We start from the raw sequence: 17112 nt of genomic DNA, 5'->3' as shown, positions 1-17112 counted from the left end.
AAAAAAAATTAAATGAGGGGGGGGGTATTCGGGAGGGGGGGAAAGGGAGGGCGGAGGCACGGGGCGATGGTTTGGGTGGAGTATATTGTGGTATGTCAGGTAAGAGTAGTTTTGTCAAAGTATCAATCAAATCTAATCATAAATAAAGCAGTTATGGCAATTTTAGCAAAATTTTATAATTTTACCTTGAGAGTCAAGGTGATTCAAAGGTCAAGGTAAAATTCAACTTGCCAGGTACAGTAACCTCATGATAGCATGAAAGTATTTGAAGTTTGAAAGCAATAGCCTTGATACTTAAGAAGTAAAGTGGATCGAAACACCAAAATTCAAGTAAAAAAAGGGCCATAATTCCGTAAAAATGACATCCAGAGTTTATGCAACTTGTCCTTTTACTGTACCCTTATGATATTTTGCGAGTGTTCCAAGTATGAAAGCAATATCTATGATACTTTAGGGGTAAAGTGGACCCAAAACACAAAACTTAACCAAACTTTCAATTTTCTAAGTATAAAGGGCCCATAATTCCGTCCAAATGCCAGTCAGAGTTACCTAACTTTGCCTGCACATTCACCTTACGATAGTTACTAAGTGTTGCAAGTATGAAAGCAAAAGCTTTGATACTGTAGGAATAAAGTGGACCTAAACACAAAACATAACCAAATTTTCACTTTTCTAAGTATAAAAAGGGGCACAATAATTCTGTCAAAATGCCAGTCCAGAGTTACATACTTTGCCTGCACAGTCCCACTTATGATAGTTAGTAAGTGTGCAAGTATGAAAGCAATAGCTTTTGATACTTAAGGAATAAAATGGACCTAAACACAAAACTTAACCAAATTTTTCAATTTTCGAAGTATAAAAAGGGACATAATTCAGTCAAAATGCACGCCAGAGTTATCAAACTTGCTGCCCAGTCCCCTCATGATAGTAAGGTAAGTTACCCAAGTTGAATGCAATAGCATTGATACTTTCTGAGAAACGTGAACCCTAAACGCAAAACTTAACCAAAATTTTCAATTTTCTAAGTATAAAAGGGCACATAATTCAGTCAAAATGCACGCCAGAGTTATCAAACTTTGCCTGCCCAGTCCCTTATGATAGTAGTAAGTGTACCAAGTTTGAATGCAATAGCATTGATACTCTTCTGAGAAAAGTGGACCTAAACGCAAAACTAACCGGACGCCAACGCCGACGCCGACGCCAAGGTGATGACAATAGCTCATATTTTTTTTTCAAAAAATAGATGAGCTCAAAATCATAACTCGACAGCTAGCTTGGGGCTCGGGCCCCTGGGCCCAGTGCCTGGGTACGGCCTGGTGATGTAGCCAAAATTCAGAGGTTTATCTCGACTCAGCCTATGACATATTCGAAAATATTCACGCGTGTCTGCTGAAGTTATGTAAAGTCATTAAAGGTGAATACTGGTAAAACCCGCTACGCCTGAAAAGCTCATTAGGCTCTATACCTATGTTTAGGTCGAGTTGTTGACACCGTGTTAACTGCTGGGGTAACAAGTAATGCATAAACAACAAAGTACGGGTCAACGGGGCTGTTTTATGACTACCTTAATTCGTGAGTAAACAGTATTGCTCGCAGATTGATTTTTTTATTTATGTTCATCAATTATCTGATTGTACAGGGAATTTTCATCATGAAATTATATTCTTAGCGAGATTTTCCAACAATTTAATATGATGGTGATTGCATTGTTGTAATATTCAGTTCTCATTACACTTTTTTATCATACTTTCTATGATTTCAGAAAGTCCAAAAAGGACCATGTTGTTGTTATTTTGTCTAAGTTATCTCTATAAAATAAATAGGATGATAAAAAGTGCACACAAATCTCGACCCGTGCATTATGACAAACTCTTTATAAATTTGAATGGCGTGTGTTCATTTCAAACTTGCGATTAATTTTGAAAAATGACTTGCGTCTTAAATTATGCAATAGCGAACAACTTCAGTACCTCCCGCGCTTTGATTCACTTTTGTGAATGCTACATAACCACTGTTGTACAATCGGACACAAAATCGTGCAAAGAGAGCGTTCAATGAATTTCCACGATCAACACGATTAACAAGATGCACTTTTAGATTCGATAAACCCGATAACGTGTGATAAGATCGCCAAGATCAGTCCATGATTGTTATCATAACGCCAATCGAGATAGTGGGAACATAACGCACCTACAAATGTATTTCAACAAGAACGCTAAACTATTATGTATATATTTGAGTTATAAAGTAAAATTGCATTTACTTGCAGTACATAAAATACAAATATTATACCATGCATGACATTATGTATTTTATCACATGCCATACCCTTTTTCCCAAGTAATATTACCATTTCATATAGTTTTATCTAACACATGTGTAACATACTTTTTAAGCGTTTTCATTGGCTTAGTTTTCGCATTTTGTTATTTTGCTGAAATGACGTTGCAATGTGAAATGACGTCACGAAATGTAAACAACATTCGGGATGTATAATTATGTTTAAGATAAGATAAGTTTTATTTAAAGTCGGCAAGACAGCAACATATACAAACATAAGATCATGTGAGCTTTTGAACCGACTATAAAATATAAAGGCTCGCTTACCAACAAAATTCCTAAACTCGTTTAATAAAATATGGTATGATATGACAACGAGTGCCAGATCCTATATATATAAAGATATATTACATCATTACGTAAATGTGAATGTTTTATATGGATTACTTAACACTGCGCAATTTTGTTGAGCTAGTAAAACTAAGAGAAGTAAAGACAGTACATAGAGTAAATATTTACATAATTGCGTCATAAGTCAGAGATAATATGAGCCTGGGAAAGCTGGGCTAAGTGCATGCGCGTTAAGTGTCATCCCAATTTAGCATGGGTCGCACGCAAAGCTTATCAGGGACGACACTTTCCGCTTTGATGGAATTTTCCATTCATAGGAAGTCTATTTGTAATGAAAATCCAGTTACTGCGAAAAGTGTGGTACCTGATAAGCCTGTGGAAATTACACTGGCTAATTTTGGATGGCATTGTATGCACTCGATTAAGCAACTTTTTCCCCGAACGAGGCTCATACCAGAATACATGATTATGAAATTCACGACTTTTTATCATTTAAGGCACTACTGAGATTCTGATACAATGCTTGTATATAACAAAATACGTATAAATATCATGCACACTTATAAATGTTTAGTTTTTTTATGTTGATTCATAACCTCGTACAAATATGAGTATCTTGCTTTTAACACTTCTTGCATTATACAACTAATAGGATATACTCGCCGATGTACATACAAAAAAGATATGCACCTTGCTGTGCTTCATGATAAATTTCAACGTTGCATGCATTGATTACCATTGTACATTATACATCCCTGATTTCATCTATGAAAAGTCTACATCTCAAAAACATAAGCATAATAATGAACCTTTAAAATCTCAACATACACTTCCTGAGATCTAAACTAAATGTTGGTTAATACCGGAAATAGCGGACGAAGTTTGAGACATTGTAGGTGTCGCTCTCGATCCCCAACTCGTTGCAAAGAGCTAACAACTTTTCGCGGCAGACGTCGGGGTCGGTGCCAGAAACACCTAAGCTTCCGTACGGCATCTCGTCTTCCTCCACCTCCATGTTGTCTTCCTGGAACATGTGGAACAACACCTCGCCGTTATCTTGAAGGCATTTTATACGTTCACGGAAGTGGCTGTCGTTTACAAGATGGCTGTGAAGAGACGGAAGTAACATTACTGTCATGAGGCGCTCGTACGGCTGGAACTTTGGCACGAACGGTTTAATGTCGCACGAGATCATGAACGCGCACATCGCGAGGTCGACGCCGTGCAGGCGCCTGATCCACTTGCGCAGATAAAAACCACCCATCCGACCGTTGATCTCGATGAGTTTTGGTCCACGGGCCGTCATCTTCATTTCGACGTTGAAGACGCCGTCGGAGAGGCCTGAGATACAAATAATACTGCATAAAATATGTTCACATAAGTATTATAAAAATTGACGTAAATAATAGATACAAAAATACTAGTAACAGTGCGCTACATGCTTCCCCTACATGTGATTATTTGTGGCAAGTTAGTTTACAATGGCTGGACAAGATCGGACGGAAGGACGTGAAATGTGACTGGTCCGCTATATATCGGGCGAACAACAAGTGGGTTCAACGAAAATGTGTAAGCGAATGTAATGTTCTACAAGGTCATACTTTTCAACGTGTACATAAGGAACCCCATGCACAATACTAACTTGGACATTTTTGCTATATTTTTTTTAATTCCCACTAATCTGTGTATCTATGTGTTCAAACCCAATTGACCCGTTTCAAATCTTTTAAAAATAATATCTGTTTTAAACTACCATTAGTAAATAAATAAGGGAAGATTTGTTTTTTAACCAACAATAGGATAAACTAAGATATCGACCAGAGTACTCTCGACTTGTTCTTGTTGCATTTTTTAAACATGACATATGGCGTTTTTCACAGAAAAGCTGCGAGCCCCGCGCGTATTTTAAGGGAAAATGGCGGGGGAGGGGGCTCAAGCTTATTAATATCTCTGACCTATATTGATAAGATGTTTGTTTTTCTTATGTTGGAATGCGGCAAATCCGGTTTACAGCTTTCATAGATGATCCATTTATTGAATCCTGTTTTAGGAAACCTGGACTTCAAACATGTGCGTTAAGTCCATACGAGTAATCCTGCTAATGCCGTAATTTACCGATGTCTACGCAGCAGTTGAAGGCGGCCACAATCAGCTGTGCCTGGCGGTCCGGCGGCAGCAATGACGGCATAGTGGCAGCAGTTTCTAAAACAAACAAGGAACTTGGTTGAATGCAAACGCGGAAAGCGTTTTTCCAGATTAGCCTGTGCGAATTGCATAGGCTTATCAGGAACGACACTTTAAGCACATGAATTAAACCCTGTTTACTCAGAAAAATGCTCATGTGCAAAGCTATATCTGGTACTCGAATAATGCAATAACGGCCACACTTGTACAGTGAAGCTGACAGTTGCACTTGTAACAATCACGTGTCAATTAAACGCTACAAATATTCATTATGGATACCGAATGTCTTATTTATATACACTTCAATGAAGCCGTTGAAATATTTTCATTTACGAAAATAAACTTAACTCATTGAAAAATAAAATGAACCTCGACATTCAGCTTGTCAGGAAAATGGCGCAAAATCTCCCAGTTTTATTATGGGTTTTATATCTACACTACTCCGATAGTCAAATCCAAATTATGATGAGTTTACACTGTTTAAATAAATATCACCATCAAACCAAGAAGTCCTTCTGACATAGTTAACCCACGCAATCATAGTTTCTAAATGATCACATTATCAATCAAATGTTGCCACAAGGTGATGTTCATAAATCATTATGTTCATCTAACTCAATATAAAAGGATGTATGTACAGAATTAGAAAATACCAACCAACTTAATACGATGTAGTCAAACGACATTTGAAATGTCATTTTGATAACGAAATCAATACAAAGTGAAACACTTATATCTACAATGAAACACGTATAGCTACAATACCAAACTAAATCAAAAGGGACCAACCCCTGAAAGAGGGGAAATTAGTGGGTCCGTTGTCGGAAATGAACGCCCCAACGAGCTTGTTCCCGTAGATGACCACGTCTACGTCATGCTCTGTGCCCCCGTAGAACTCCATGACAAGCGTTTCCGGCCCGAACCCCAGTCCTAACGCAGGGTGGTCGGCCTCCGTTTGGAAGCAGTCGATGGTGGCGCGATGTTGCTTCCTTAGCTCCTCGGCGCTTGTCACGAGCGTCGCGCCGATTGCGCTGTTTCCGTGCTCTAGCTTCAGCATAAGTGGGTAGCTCACCCTGCAAGAACGCAACGGAAAAATAAACACACCGTTTTACGATAATGTATATGATAAATTTCATATATCGTTCCATTTCCCTTCTACTATACCTAAGTTACCACGCTTTCTACCTAACCGGAACTTACTGGTTGCAGATGGCGTCGATGTCGGCGGGTTCCCGGATGAGGTAGCTGGGCGAGGAAAACTGGCAGGTCTTCACCAAGTGGGAGACTTGTGTATCCTTCTTATAAACTGCCGACTGCGTTCGACTTTTCTTTTTAGCGTTAAGGGCTCCCTCCACGCAGGCGCCTTAAGATAACATATACAATTTATGTGTGTTTTATTATGTATTATTTGTGTTTATAGGTCAAAAACATTAATTGGGCACCCTCGACGTTGGCACTGAATATGTTGGAAAAAATATTTTTCAAAAATTCATTCATTATAAGTTTTTTTTTCAAATTACGTTCATTGATCGACCATTAAACAACGGTTTGCAATAATTATGCGTTGACAAAACTGTTTTCTCTCTACTGTTGAACCCTGTACACTAACGAGTATCGTGATAATTTTTGGCAATGATATTTTCATAAAGGGGTTTTAATTTAGTTTAAACCCTGGTTACAAGAGTGGGGCATCGCGGATGGGCTGCGTCAATCAGGTGGTTTCCGGTCAATAGCGTTAGTTTGCATCGACCAATCTTAATTGAAATAAGATAAAGCAAGCTTGTATGGAGACCTTGTTTGTGAATGTATTTGATTCGATGTCAATGCAATTTTCAATTTAGAACTAGAATTAAACTTTCTGATAAATAGCTTGAGTATTGACAAAGATAATGCACTTTAATCTTGTACAACGGCAGTTTGTAGGAAGACCTCGCTTGGGATTGCAATTAGTTCCTATTGGGTCGAGTTCAAGGTCACTATAACTGAACAAAACAACAACAGCAATCATGCTGTTTCCTGTCAAAAAAATTAGTTTGCATCTGAAATATTAATAAAACTTATGACATAGCACGTATGCGTGGGGACCTAGCTGGAGATTTTAAATGGGGCTTTTCGGGTAAATATCAAAATCAATGTTATTAAATATACAAACTTGGTTATCGCTGAATAACTAGACTTTGGATGGAATATAGCATTGGAATTTAGTTTGTATGTTGCAGCTTTTTGCTTTTATGCAGACCGGCATAGTTTTAAAGTTTGGGTCAGTTTATTAAAGACCAAGGTCGCTGTTACTAATAGAGAACAACAGATTTCTCAACAATTAAACTTGAATACGGATTAAGTTAGTGTGCTTATTTTTGTGTGTGCGTAACATGTGCATCAAGCCTGTGATTCCATTTATTGCCAGCATGGTCAAGATTAAGGTTAATGTTAGACTGTGACGTCAAAAAAATTTAACTTGTGCCTCTGAAAAAACCGAGTTTTGATGGTAGGTATTTTTCTGAAAATTGTTTTCGTTAGCAGTTTCCATGCAGACCAAGATTAGGCTCGCACATCATTTTAATCAATAAACAATACGTTGAAAACCTCGGTATGTTGCGTTCCCTTTTTTCTTGCTTTACTAATCTGCTTAGGTGAATTATTACACGTTATGAGTCCTTTTAGCGTTTTTGTGCATGAGGTCTATAGAGGTATCATGCTTGAACGCATTTTATCCAGATCTTTAATTTACAATGAACAAGGGACAAAATTGTCACAAAACCAGGTTTTCATTGTGAAAAAAAAATCTGATAAAGGGAGAAAACTCAAACTGAACTTTTGAAATGACCAAAAAAAATTAACCCCCTTTGTAAGTTTTTTTTTTTTTAAATCTATTTTTAGTCGTGGCGACCTTGACATTGGAGATATTGACGTGAATCTTTCGTGGGACACACCGTCCCATGATGGTGAACAAATGTGCCAAATGATTTTAAAATCTCACAATGAATGACATAGTTATGGCCAGGACAAGCTCATTTATGGCCATTTTTGACCTTTGAACTCAAAGTGTGACCTTGACCTTGGAGATATCAACGTAATTATTTCGCGCGACACACCGTCCAATGATGGTGAACAAATGTGCCAAATGATTTTAAAATCTGACGATGAACGACATAGTTATGGCTCGGACAAGCTCATTTATGGCCATTTTTGACCTTTGAACTCAAAGTGTGACCTTGACCTTGGAGATATCGACGTAATTATTTCGCGCGACACACCGTCCAATGATGGTGAACAAATGTGCCAAATGATTTTAAAATCTGACATTGAACGACATAGTTATGGCCCGGACAAGCTTATTCCGCCAGCCCGCCAGCCCGCCAGCCAGCCAGCCCGCCAGCCAGCCAGCCAGCCCGCCCGCATTCGCCAATCTAATAACCAGTTTATTCCTTCGGAAAACCTGGTTAAAAACATAACGAATACTATTTATCGAAATTGTATAATATTCGGATTAGTCTTTACTCAGCATTTTCCCACGTGAAAAAACCGCACGCGTTTTTGTGACATCAACACGCCAACAAAATTCAAAACAAGAAACCGTCGGAGACGGGTGATGCTCCCCAAATGTTTGTTGTTGTTTTTTTGTCACAATATTGCACTATATATTTAGATAAAAGAATACGTCTAGTAGTTGTGGAGACAAGAATTGAACTATATGTACAGTTCAGAAAATTTCAAAGGGTCATAAGTCTGTTGAAAATCATCTGACCAGAATCCGCTGATAATATGCACATCTCCTCTTGGTAGTGAAGCTTCCATAAAGTTTCATTGAATTCCGGCTATTAGTTGCTGAGAAATAGCCCGGACAAAAATTGTACACGGACGGAAGGACACACGGCCAGACGAAGCGGCGACTATATGTTCCCCTCAAAAAACTTTTGGGGGAGCATAATTACCACGGCCGAATTTATAAACATCGAGTGAAGTATCCAAGAGACGTTATAGGTATTAATTATGATATAGCCATAATGCTAATAAAAGCAAAATTAATTCTAAATTTACCAAAGGTAAACATGCATACACTTAATACTTTCCCTCTCAGAAGAAAATACAAAATGGCTAATTGCAACAGCATAGAACCAAAACAGCCTGCGAGAAACTCGCAGTTTGTTTAGCTTTGATGCTGTTTGCTAATCATCAGTATCTAACGGTTGCAAATGAAGCCTTTAAAACTTGAAACTAGTAAAAATGTATTAAATTAAAATTAACTTTTGGGACTAGACATGCGTCAAAAGACGTATCTAAGAGGTGAAGGGTTAAATATAACGATTGCGCAACTATACAGCGCTGTATAATGAAGACATTGTTTTTCAGAAGTTGAGTAGATCTTAAGTTTAGGCCCTTGCATTTTACTGAACAATTTCTTGGAATTTCCAACCCTGTTTTCTTTATTATAGGCTCCAACTATAGGTTGATGCAGAAAAACACACACTTATTTTTCGTATTTGTCTATGGTAAAAAAGTCAAGGATAGTATACGGATCAATATACGGTATTGGACAAATGATGAGGTGTTCGGAGGCGATTGGTTAGGGAGGTGCAATTCTAAAGGAAGACGATTGTTTTGCCGTAGCGGACGTTATTTAAATCCATGTTCATAATACTCAATAGGCTTTCGAACAGATGTTCGTATTTTGAAATATTTCTTTAAATAAGTGTAGGCACAAAATTGTAATAATTGCAATCATTTCCAATAATTATACTTAGAAGAAACAGTATAAAATAAGAAATGTTCTTGTTCTGAAGTTCGGATCCGGGAAATCTAATCTTAAAGTCTCAAAAACGCTCAAAATCAACGAAAATTTCGTTAAGTATTTTGTAAAATAAAGTTACCACCTAAGCAATCAGTGTTCCTTATAGCAATAGCCAAAATATAAACGCTAGATGTGGTATGATTACATAGATTTTTGTAGATACAAAATGCTCGTTTGTATTTATTTATGGCCACAATTAATTCCCGCGAATATATCTATTCATACGACACACGAACACCATTTAATTGTTCATGTGTCGTATGAAAAGATATGCAAAACAATAATTTTGAATAGTAATGTTACTTTAATCTAATTTTCTACCACTACACCACTGATGCTTTTTGCATTTGGAGGGTAGTTTAAACTCTATGTCGGTAATAAAGGTTTTTTTGCAAAAGAATTCGATTGAAAACATTGCAAACGCTTTATTATTTCCGTTTTTGATTGACGATTATCAACAAACGAACTTATTTGTATAATATTTAATCAGGGGTGCTATTTTTCTGGTATTAATGAAGCGCATTCATTATGTCTTGCATATACGACACTTAATGTTAATTTGTCATGTTAAAATGTGTGTAAATATATACGTTTTCAACGGGCGGTTGGGGGTACGGCTAAATTTCAGCCCTCATAATAGCATAACAATCGCTGACCCCCTACCTCGCGCTCCCAGGATCTCCCGCACCATGGCGGCCAATGGCACCGCGTCCTCCTAGAACGTAAGGCAGCCGTCCACCTGGAGGTCTCGCTGCTTCAGGAGGCTGATGATCTCGGTCGCATGGTGCCTGTCGTTTGCGTGGTCGCCTTTGTCATCGTATGGGATTAAGACGTGTATTAGGTCCTTGTGTCTGTGGTTTGGGTCTGGATCCACTATAACCAGCTGTGTGCGAGAAATATGGTTTAATGATATTGGGAAAACACCAACTCCAGTGTTACGTTATTAATTACGATAAACAATCACCTGTCCCTGCGTTTTATACGGAATAATTATCAAGTTAAAACATTTTCCAACGCGTTAAATTCAGAATAAATAGCATATAACGTGGTCACATGAGAACCGATGGAAATAAACAGTTTTTAGTTGTGAGCGATGGCTCAAAACTAATGTAGAGCGAGTTTTGCAAGTCAGTCTGCTGCTAACTAGGATATCGTCAGCTCTACTACGCTAGCAACGATAACCACCGCATCTGCCTGTTCATAGTTCACCACTGGTACTCTGCAGTGTGTGAATGTAATCAATAGTATTCTAAGTGTTCCTAGAGAATCTTAAAATGTTAATTCTGCAAATTCTGCAAGTGTGAAACTCCAATGTGAGATATAGTAAAGCTTCATCGTGCTCGTTTCTTATAGTAGACACTAGAATCGGCAGAATAAAACATTAAGTAATTCAACAAATTATCAGTAATCAAGTGTATCTAAAAATTGCACAACAATTTAGACTCAGAGATGCGCATGTATTACTGCTACTGAGTTGATTCTTGACGCGCAATGCATTAATTATTTCATTAACCTGGTATTTTCTTCATTTATTTATTTTATTTGACCTCGTGATCGAGTTTTTGACCTCAAGTAACCCATTATTATTTTGTCCGAGATATAATTGAACATTGAATAATTGTTCCGATCAGGTTCCATTAAGATTGGCAAATACATTATCATCAAGTGTGTTTACAAGGTTTCACTAACATCATATAAAGAAACTGCCTAACCGGCATTGTGTCATATACATGTAGATAACACCAAACAATGAGACTTTAAAAAGTCTTGAAAAGATTTTAATGAAGAAATACACTAACTTATTATATTATAAAAGACTTTTACCGCTAGGCATGCGTTGGTTTTCAAGAAATATCTCTTTTTTCACAAATAAAACAGCCATATTATAAAGAGAAGTAAACGTACATTTATACCACTTTTCTTCACCATCCTCCATATTCTCCTCTTGTGAAATCCGCCCGCATCTAACGCCAGTATTGTCTTCCCCGACATAAGGAAATACTGAGATCTGGTCAGAGCGGTCCTCACGAACGGGCGAACGGACATACCGTCCAAACCACCACACTCGAATTTGTTTGGATGAGAAACTTTCAAGACGGCCATATCTTTATCGCTGATATCGTTTCCGGCTGTCTTCAGAATTTTTTCCACTGGTTGCACAGTTCTGTTTTGTTCTACAACCATTCCGTCCGCGAATGATGCGAAACTATCGCGCACTGCAGCGTAACCGATGTACATGTGCGTATCCATATTCACCGCTACTGCCGTCACTTTGCCGTTACACTCCGTAAGAACGTAGTCGATGCCTGGGTTGGAACAGAAACGTGCCTTTGTAATATTGAACCAGTGTACCGCCAGTAATGCCCAGATCGACTACGACTTTAAAATATACCGGTAACACAAGCATAGCTGGGGAGTTTCACTAGTATAACCCATCGCCACAACAGTACAACAACTGTGATGATAATTTTGTTAAAAATGCATTTGATATTTATATTAGCATGGCTCTGGGAAAACGCAGCATAATCCACGTGAGTTAAGTGTCTTGCTATATTAGCCGGTGCAGTCCGCACACGCTGATTAGCGACGGCTATTTCCACTTCTATGGAATTGTTCATTTAAATTAAGTATCTTCTAAACGAAATGCCAGTCTTAGCGGAAAGTGTGTCTCTGATAAGCATGTGCAGACTGCACAGGCTTACCTGGGCCGACAGTTTACGCTCAACAATTAAGCCCCGTTTTCCCAGAGCGATTCTCATAACGTAACGGGAAGGGGAAAATTTAATATTGTTATGAGATTTAAGCGGCTTAAACTTGAACAAAATAATTTAAAGTGTGTTCTCGATCCTTCTTTTTTTTAAAAATAAGTCCGACAATGCGAATAATATTCGACTTGATTTTACTTCTGCCGGAACCTATCTCACCAATGAGGTCCGTTTGCGCACGTGGCTCCACCCTCTCCTCGTCTGACCGTTTACTCTCGCGGTCCATGATTGACTGAAGCGCCTCCTCTGCGTGCGCGCGCATTTAAGTCTGGAATTCCGAGATAAACGTTTCGTCGACAATGTTCAAAGTTTTCAGCATGATTTCGAGGGACATTGGTACCGTCTCAGCACCTCTGATGTCGATTTGTTTGTTGAAAATACTGCAGATCGGCTTAAAAGAGAGCGTCTGACAATTATTTTCGAACAAACTTGCAAACATTGGAAATAATTTCTACCCAGTCCCACAATTATGTCAGACCTTGTATAAAACTTGTAAGCTTGTACGAATTTTACATCACTTATTTCTATGCCTGCTGCAATTTGATCCGCGTTCTATGACAACCGGGCTTTATGCATGTGCGCACAGTGTCATCCAAGATTAGCATGTGCAGTCCGCACAGGCTAATCAGGTACAAAACTTTCCGCATACATATACTTTTTCATATAAAGGAGGCGTCTTTTTAACCAGTCTCCGATCTAGGCGGAAATTATCGTCCATGATAAGCCTGTGCGGACGGCACGGGAAAATACGGGATGACACTTCATGCACACGTATTAAGCCCCGTTTTACAAGAACGAGGGTTATTTCTCCACATTGAGTGCACATTTACAGAAACATTGAGTAAAGGTCAAGATAACAAAAAGGTATCGAAACAGTAAGGCGTTATTAATTTTGAAAAACAAACAAACCATGTAATGGTAGAAATCACATGCGCCGTTCTAAGAGTTTTTCCATTCCTCTCTTTTACAAATTGTCATTATTTACTGTAAATTATTCTAAAAAATAATTATGTACTTTAAAAAAAGCAGACGGCAGACCGGCGTGCAGACGGGTGTGTTGTCAAAATCTCTGCAGACGATCGCTCGACATTTTACGCCGAAATCCGCGCTGGGCGCGACCCACAGGTACTTTGCGTCCTCGGTCCTTCCGGCGATCAGATGGTCGATGTAAGCCTCCACGAGAACGGAGTTTGAGTCTTGAAGCTCGTTCAGCATTTTCAGCACCGCGTCCACAATACAGGACCGGTCTTCAATGCTGAAAACCGAGGCGTCCGAGCTTCCCATCTGTGTTCGTTTGGACGGTCTTATGAAAATCTTTAGGTAGTAGACTTGAAGGTAATCGAATATGATGATAATGTGGCAAAATTATAAATTTAAAGGGACAATACATTTCCATTGAAAAAAAAACTCAACTTATTTTCCATGGAATTAAACACTATGTGAAAAACAATGCGCATATACTTTAATATTAACATTCCAACACTGCTTTTTTGTTATTCCATTATCGAAGCTAATGTCGATATATTGATTATTTACAATACATGTAGATGCATATATATATATATATACTTTATGTGTATTCTGAAAAAATAAATAGATTCACTGCGAAACTCATACGATAAGAAACAACATTTACCCTTTTGCGGTTGTTATTGGACAACTCTTGCAGGAATTCTGAGACTTCTTTCGCCACAAAATCCGAACTGGTGTTCCTTTCGTACTCGTGGATGACGGCATTGGCAGGCACAGCAACCAGACTGTGTTTCGGTCTGTAACAGAACGCGAGCGTCTCGGGCGTTGCTATGCCAACGGAATACAGGACACTTCGTGACCAGAGCCGGTCATTGATGACGTCACGGAGGCCATACGAACTGCTCATTGGACAATCCAAATTTGCCTGAAAATATGTTATTTTCGATAACCGACGCTAAATTTGCATACGCTTCTTTTTATGTTTTTAACTGTAATTTTGCTTCAAACTTAAAGCAAAAATCGTTGCACTGACTTTGTTCATAATAATTTTAGTGTACAATAAATTGACCACTCTGTAAAGAAATACCATTGAACACTGTTAAAATATGTGGCGTTAAACCCTTGATGTATCGCGAAAAAGGAATATAATTAAATAGATGGAATACCAATTAACATGCATGACAAGCATTTAAGCGATGTAAAACATTGTTACTGGCAAGATTTGGTGGGAAAACTGGGCTTATTGCATGCGTGTTAGGTGTTATCCAAGATAAGCCAGTGAAGTCCACACAAGTTAATCAGCACATACATTCCGCTTTTATGGAAATTTTTGTTTACATAAACTTTCTTCTTAATGAAAATCCACTCTACGGGGAAGGTATCGTCACTGAGTAGCCAGAGATGACTACACATACCAATCTGGGACGACACTTGACTGACGCACATTAATTGAGCTCATTTTTTCCAGAACGCGACTCATATATTTGGATTACCCTGCATGGCTTGCAGAGTCCGTTACCTTAAGAAACCAAAAAATGCTGGTGGCTACATTACCTCAATAGTATGTCCGTCGTTTCTCTGTCCGCCAGTGGCCGCATGAGTAAAATAATTCACGAGATACGTCACTTGCCTCGGCGGCTCGAATTCGTCAAGGTAAGTTGCGCCGCCTGCGTAAAACGTGACGGCCTTGTGCACGTATAGGGTGTAAAGGCCCCGGTGGATACTAGAGGGGACCTTGGAGAGACACGACGACGACAGAATCATGTAAAATGTGCCCTGCGCCTGACGCCCGCCTTGGGTGGGGTTAAAAATATGTATGGGTTATTGTAACTCATTCTAATTTCAACAATGATTATTACTTATTTAAATTTAATTTTATAAAATATAGACTTACGTGAACATTCACGTGTACACGGCAATAACAAAGTGCCAGTTGGCGATACAAATCTATTGCGCATGAATTAAATAACCGAGCATATACCCTCAATCATGTACATATACATACATATCAATATGAATTATTACCCTTAGGCACGTGTGTCAAATAAAATCTTCGCATACCTCACTATTCAGTATGGATCCATAGAGGTTAGACAAAGCGCGTTACCTTCCAGGCATATCGACGTGGTATTCCCGGCCCGATGTAGCACGGCCACCACCGCCTTCTCTCTGGGCGCGTCCTTGGCGGCCCGAGGGGCGCGGGTGCGATCCACGGTCTCGGGATACCCAAGCTCGAACAGATGGTATTGCAACTCGTGGTACTGGCTCGCGATGTCCGCGTCCCCACCGGGAATCTTTCAAATAGGTTGATTGTATGTTACTAATGGGTAACCTATTTCGATACTTAATACTTTCTGGTCGCCCTCACCCCTCCAAAACAACCAAAACAACAAAACGCACACACGCGCACACCCCCCCACACACACATCAAACAACAACAGCATAGCACCAAACAAATTAAACAAAACCGGGTGCTACATACCGCATTAGTCCACGTGGACACTGGTCCCAAATTTGCGTCCTGCTTCCATCCGACATTCCTGCTCGTCTTTGCAGCAATTTTAACGTCTTTCAAGTGGTCGACGTCGGTGTCATTTCCGGTGTTCACACTCGCTACGATGTCCATTGCTATATTTGATTGTCGGTAACGAAAAGTGTATACTGTTTCAGTAAAAATTGTTTGCTCTGAAAAAAAAAAGACATATCGAGCTAGAGTTATTTATCGCGTTAAGATTATATGAGTCGCGTTACAGCAACTAAAATGCGATAATCCTTTTAGCAAACGCTGAATTGTGAAGAACAAGAAGACGTTTGTGAAATTGAAAAAGCGCATCGAATAAAGTCGCGTGACTAAAATAAATGTATAAAACTAGTCAAAGTCTTGCAATACAAGGGCTGTGAACAAAACTTAAATCGTGCTATTCCACTATAAAATAATCAAAGTACTGACAGTACTGGTGTGACGATGCTTTTGAAGAGGATTGATATAAAAGCATCTATTTAAGTTTATCTACATCACCACACGTGTGTATGTTGGTACAAAAATTTTGGGTAGGAAAAAAATGGGTACGAAAATTTTGAGTACAACAATTATGCAAAAAAAAAATAAGAACGTAAAAAGATTTGGTTACGAGCAAATATTTGGGTACGAAAAAAAAATTGGGTACGAAAGAAATTGGGTACGAAAATGTGGGGTACGAAAAAAAATTGGGGGTACGGGGAAGAAGTACCCTTGGGGAACTTGATCCTTTCAGCGAAACTGGGAGGCGGGTTACATTCTCGATCAAATATAACAAGAAATATCTTTAAAAAGGTATTCGACGTGTATTTTCCGTACCACTTATCTTAAAATACTGTCAGTTACAGTAAAACGTTTGTGGGTTATAACATTACGTTTCAGCATATAAATTAAAAACTTGACATGCTCTTTAATTACACCTTGCTCTTTAATTTCACATGTATATCAAACCAAACTTTATATTTCGTTGTTTCCTTTCCTAAGTTAATGATGCTTTGTGTACGGACGTGATTTCACAATCCCATGTGCATGAACATATACTTTTTCTCCTTTGATTATTGTTCTTTTTCTCTAATTCAATAAGCTTAGGCATGTTTGTTCGTTAAGTACGGCAATAATTTCATGATGATTCCCGATCGAAAGTGGATATGAGCACATAGTCGTAAGAGCACTTGAATACGTGAGTTCGCCCATGAACACATGGTAAGGTTAACTAAATCTCCGCGATATGACCTAATATGTATTTAACA

General features: G+C 38.7%; 1 pseudogene; it reads right to left on the bottom strand.

The window, feature by feature from the left end:
• Nucleotides 1-15970, bottom strand: part of LOC127831432 (carnosine synthase 1-like) — a 228265-nt pseudogene extending 212295 nt beyond the window's left edge.
• Between the last annotated feature and the right edge of the window lie 1142 nt (nt 15971-17112).

The sequence above is a fragment of the Dreissena polymorpha genome, chromosome 5 (assembly GCF_020536995.1).
Source record: "Dreissena polymorpha isolate Duluth1 chromosome 5, UMN_Dpol_1.0, whole genome shotgun sequence".
NCBI classification, from domain to species: Eukaryota; Metazoa; Mollusca; class Bivalvia; order Myida; family Dreissenidae; genus Dreissena; species Dreissena polymorpha.
Note: the sequence above shows the minus strand (reverse complement) of the source record. Positions and strands in the feature narration are given on the sequence as shown.